Here is a 5,111-nt window from a genome sequence, read left to right as displayed (position 1 = left end):
AGGTAGGACACCGCATGCGCGCCCACCATCTTGCTCGCCCCTCCTCCTAGCTGCCCGGCTGCCGGTGACCCAGCATCCCCGTGCCTGACCAGCAGCAGGAGAGAGCCCGGGAGCGGAACCCGAGGCACGGCAACATGCAGCTGCCGCCGCCCGGCCACCAGTGATGGACCTGCTCTGCTGTGCCGCCCCGTCGCGCCTGAACATCTCCCCCAGCCGGACCTCGGCTCTTTCCCTGTGCCCCGGCCGCCCGCAGCCTACTGCGGCCTCTTAGTGCAGGGGCGACCCGCCCTCTCCGGGACACAATGCAGCAGCAGCCCGAGGCCCCACCTGAGGTGAGGTGAGGAAGATGGCGCAGCCGGCGCCCGCAGTGCCCAGGAGGGGCAGCGCCGCGGGAGCCGCCTCGGGTGGCCAGCTGAGCTTGGACGAGCCGCTGCTGGGCCCGCACGTTTATTTTTCTAAAGTCTCTGGCTTTGCCTAAGGATCAGAGACGGTCACTGAGGTCCACCATCCACGTGCCTAAGGCAGCGGCAAAATCCTCATTTGACAAAGGCTCCATCGCACAGGTGGCGCAGGCGGTGGCGGCCGCCGCGCTGGGCTCGGCCGTGGGGCAGCAGTCGCAGACTCAGCCCCCTCCCCCCGCAGCTGCCGCCACGGCGGCGGCCACATCACGGTTCCGGGTGGTGAAGCTGGACTCTAGCTCTGAGCCCTTCCGCAAGGGCCGCTGGACTTGCACCGAGTACTACGAGCGGGAGCAGCCTGTGGAGGCCCCTCACAGGGTGGTGGAGAGTGTGAGGCAGGCGGCCGAGGAGAGGGACAGCACCAGCGAGAGCTCGGCCAGCAGCACTCTGAGCCACTATACGGAGAGCGCTGGCAGTGGTGAAGGCACCGGCCTGCAGCAGGGGTACTCGGAGCCCGGGGCTCAGTGTGCCAACTTGCCAGCACAATCGCACCCGCCTGAAGGCGGCTATGGACAGCAAAAGCAGAGCTACCAACCTCCATTGAACCCTTCGGCTGGTCATAGTATGGGGGCCGTGCCTTCACTGCACCAACAGCCCCCCTATTCACAGCCTGTGCAGACTCTACCCCAGCAGCTCCACTATGCAGCCCAGCAGCAGATTCCCTCCGCCCTCATCCCTCAGAGCCATGCCATGTCGGCTGCTCAGACTACTGTTACAGGGAGCGTGGCTGATTACTTGCAGCACCTCCATAAGCTGCAGACCACGGTAGTGTCAGGACAGCCAGGGCTAGCGGCCCCCGGTCACAATCTGTCGGCACACATGCAATCCACAGCTGCACAATCCACAGCCTCTGCTATGACTGCTGCACATGCACCCACGATGATGCCCACGTCAGTGGCCAGCAGTCAGAGTGTGGCCCAGCAAATAAATCTTCCCCCCGCAACGCCTGTCAGTCACAGCTTGGGTCAATCCTTAAATCTGCCCACTGTGTCGCAGTCCAGTCATAATGTGGCAGTGGGTCAGCACTTGAATCTGCCCTCCACGGCGCAGCAAGCACCAACAGCTATTAACCAAGGAATTCCCTCCATTATGCAGCAGAGTGCCCCCACTCTGGCTACACCTCTCCTGCAGCCGCTTCAGCCCCAGGGGGTGCCGATGGGCCCTCAGGGTCTTCCTCAGCAATTGGTCATGGCAGCGCAGAACGCCCCCGTTTCCGCAAAACCCCAGGGTCAAGGATTGGAACCCGTGCTTCAAGGAATGAGTAATCAGCAGATCCCGGCCGTCAGCCCAATTCCCCTTGCCTGTTAGCCAGATCAACTTGACAGCTTCTGCTGGTCTGGGCCCTGCACCTGTCATGTCCCAGCCCCCCACTGCACACAACGGGGCTCAGGGTGTTGCTCACCATCCTGCCAGTGTACCTGTGTCCCAGCACATGCCACACCAGATACCTCTAAGTTCTGCTCAGTTCTTTGCGCCATCGCTCATCCAGTCAGTGGCAAATCAGATCGCAGATGCAAGGCGTCTCATGGAGCACTCGGTGGCCGGTTTGCCGCAGTCAATCATCGCCGAAGGCATTTCAGGAATAGGCGGTTCATCTTCCTTGGAAGGGAGTGGTGGCAGTCTAGCGGGTCCTGGTCAGCTTCTTGCATTGAAGTCGTTACCTCTGGTCGATGGCGAGGATGACAGGTAAGGTCATGTGATGGCCTCTGGTGTACCCCTTCCCTTTCATAATTTGTTTGACTCGGTGATGGAGTGTCCTGTGACTTCGAAAACACTCTCCAGTACTCTCCTTTTGTACCTGCTGTTCTGTGCTTACAGTATTGGGTGGAATTGTGCATCTTGCTATGCATCAGGGTTTAATTTTGTAGATCTGAACCCTAATGTAATACTACTATGTTATAAAAGAATTATACACCGGTGAACTTTGGACAGCACTTTTTGGATGGCCTTAACTCCACTTAAACTGCATTTAGAAACTGTGTGTCTTAAAGCACACGTTTCCGTAACAGCAAAGTACTGCTGTGTGTTTGTGATGCGACACAAACTTTCAGAAGTAAAGTGCAATTTGGAGTTCATGTGTTAGATTGCAGCTCACATTTATTTAATGTATTTCTGTAGCGCAAACTTCAGCACATGGGCACCAGAACACTTTTGAACAATAAAAAAAGGAATGTGTTCACAACTGCAGTAGACGGAGAAAGTAATTTTGATATTCTCGAAGAAAGGTGAAGGCAAAGAAGAGTGGAGACCTGTCATAATTCTTGGTGGTGAATATTCCATGCTCACAAAACAGCTGAAGATGTGGTTTGATTTGATGTTAGTGTGTGTGGGGGCTTGCAGTGTGTTGGGGGCTTGCAGTGTGTTGGGGGGGGCTCGCAGTGTGTGGGGGGGGCTTGCAGTGTGTGGGGGGGGCTTGCAGTGTGTTGGGGGACTTGCAGTGTGTTGGGGGGCTCGCAGTGTGTGGGGGGGCTCGCAGTGTGTGAGGGCTTGCAGTGTGTTGGGGGGCTTGCAGTGTGTTGGGGGCTTGCAGTGTGTGGGTGTGTGTGTGGGGGGCTCTGTGTGGGTGTGTGTGGGGAGGCCTCTGAGTGTGTATTGGGGGGCTCTCTGTGGGTGTTTGTGTGTGTCATTTGCGAGAGATCAAGCTAGTGGCATTGTAAATGACAATGCTATTTATTTATGTTAAAAAAACATAAATAAAAATATTTTCAAGAGCAATGCCAATAGCTCAAACTTTAACAAAGGCAAAACCGTTGCATTGTAAATGCTTGTTTAAGTATGTCCGTAATCTCCTGTCTATTCAGATGTGTTTCCTGGATCATTTTCAAAGTATATATCCTCTTTCCCTACTTTTATCTGCTATCTCCTTTTGGGAAAAATGAACAAGCACTGGCGTTGCCAATAGGTTTCGCATTTGGAAAGTTGGAGCTATTGGTTTTGTAAATGACATTTTATATTTATATATTGTTATTGACAATGCCAATAACGATATATAAATATAAAATGTCATTTACAAAACCAATAGCTCCAACTTTCCTACTGCGAGACCTATTGGCAACGCCAGTGCTTGTTCTTTTTAAGCACTCTTCTAGAGTACATGTATTACCCAGTGCATTCTTGTCTACTTCTCCTCCTCTGTCATGCTGGCTTCTGTTGCTCTTTCACCACCCATGTGCGCCTCCTCCACCAGCGCCAAATGTTTATCTTTTGCTTCCCACTACCCACTCTCACATGTTGCTTCCTTCACACCCTCAGTGTTGCTTCCCTCCACACACATCCTGTGTTGCTTTCACCACCGCCCACCCCCATGATGTTGCTTCTGCACACCCATGTTTCTTCCACTCCCCACCAGCTCTCTGTGTTGCTTCCAACACTTTTTACCTCGTGTTGTTTCCGAAAATAATAAATAAAAATAGGATTTTCCGCATTTTTTCTTTTCACTAACCACGCCTACAAAATGATGTGGCTTTTAAAAAATTGTTTAAACATGCTGCATAGCATCAGGGATACTGTGCAACATGACAAAAAAATGGTAGCCAGTAAGTCTCAAAGGTGATACATATCGGCTTTACCAATGCTTATTTTTATTCTCAAGTTTCTCGTGTATAGCCAAAGCCTCATCATTTCACTTTAATGAGGGTATATGTAAAGGAAAAGCCTCAAAGATCAAGCTACAGATAATGGTGTCAAATAAACACTCACCAATCATCGGTAGCAAATAACAAAGATACATATTTGCATATTCGGCTTCTAGGCTAGGTTAAGTGCCCTTGCACCAGAGCACAGTTTCCTTAATAAGAGTATTAAAAATGTTAATAAAGCTCCAGAATATGTTGGTAGATGAATTTGTTTTTGAAAGAGTAACTATACTTCAGTAGTAGCACACCTGTCATGTTTGCAGTGTTACGAGAAATAAAGACATACAAACGTAAACAGAAACAAGCCCATAATAAAACTAAAAACATGACTAATTCCAGATTGGGTTTAAGTATATCATGGAGTCTCGTGTGTGTGGTTTTTTTTTTTTAAACTTGCAGTATTTTCTAAAAGGAAATGCAAATATCCTAAGAATTAAAAGTTAAAACGCATGGAAAACTCAAAACTGGAAGTGCTGCTCATACGAAGGAGCAAGTTCATATCACTACATTATACACATAAAAATATCAAGCCACAAATACTAAAGAGTGGGATCTGACATGGGATAATCCCAGAGGTATTCGCTTGTCCCGTATCAGATGTGCTTAGTTTACCTAGCCATATGTTTTTGCTGCATTCTCTTATTGCAGCCTTGTTATTGTCATTATGGACAGAACACTACTTTATTCAAAGATTAACTGAGGTAGATACCCCAGTTTTCTTAGCGTTTTATTAAGTGTCACTAGTGGTGTCCTATGAGGGATCCAAATGTCACAGACATAGATATATTAATGTAAACGTGTACAGTAGCACATTGGAAATATAGCTCTCTTAAAAGGCGTGAAGGTCTAAACATGCTCTTAAAGTTCGAGCTCTGCTCTGCTGCTTCTCACGTACCAAACCTGGCAGGCGTGCACACCTCCACCTGGCTCTGGCTGTCGATGTGCTCAGAGAGGATGCTCATCCGTTTGGCCGACTCGTTGTACTTAACCTCGAGGTCCTTGATGTCCAGCCCCTGCG

The 5,111-nt window shown here is 50.2% G+C and overlaps 1 pseudogene; it reads left to right on the top strand.

Annotated features, from left to right (window-relative positions):
- Nucleotides 1-302: 302 nt before the first annotated feature.
- LOC144824304 (TSC22 domain family protein 1-like) lies at nt 303-4,793 on the top strand (annotated as a pseudogene).
- Nucleotides 4,794-5,111: the final 318 nt, after the last annotated feature.

This window comes from Lissotriton helveticus, chromosome 3_1, assembly GCF_964261635.1.
Source record: "Lissotriton helveticus chromosome 3_1, aLisHel1.1, whole genome shotgun sequence".
In the NCBI taxonomy this organism is placed as follows: Eukaryota; Metazoa; Chordata; class Amphibia; order Caudata; family Salamandridae; genus Lissotriton; species Lissotriton helveticus.
This window is presented reverse-complemented; position numbering and strand designations above follow the sequence as displayed.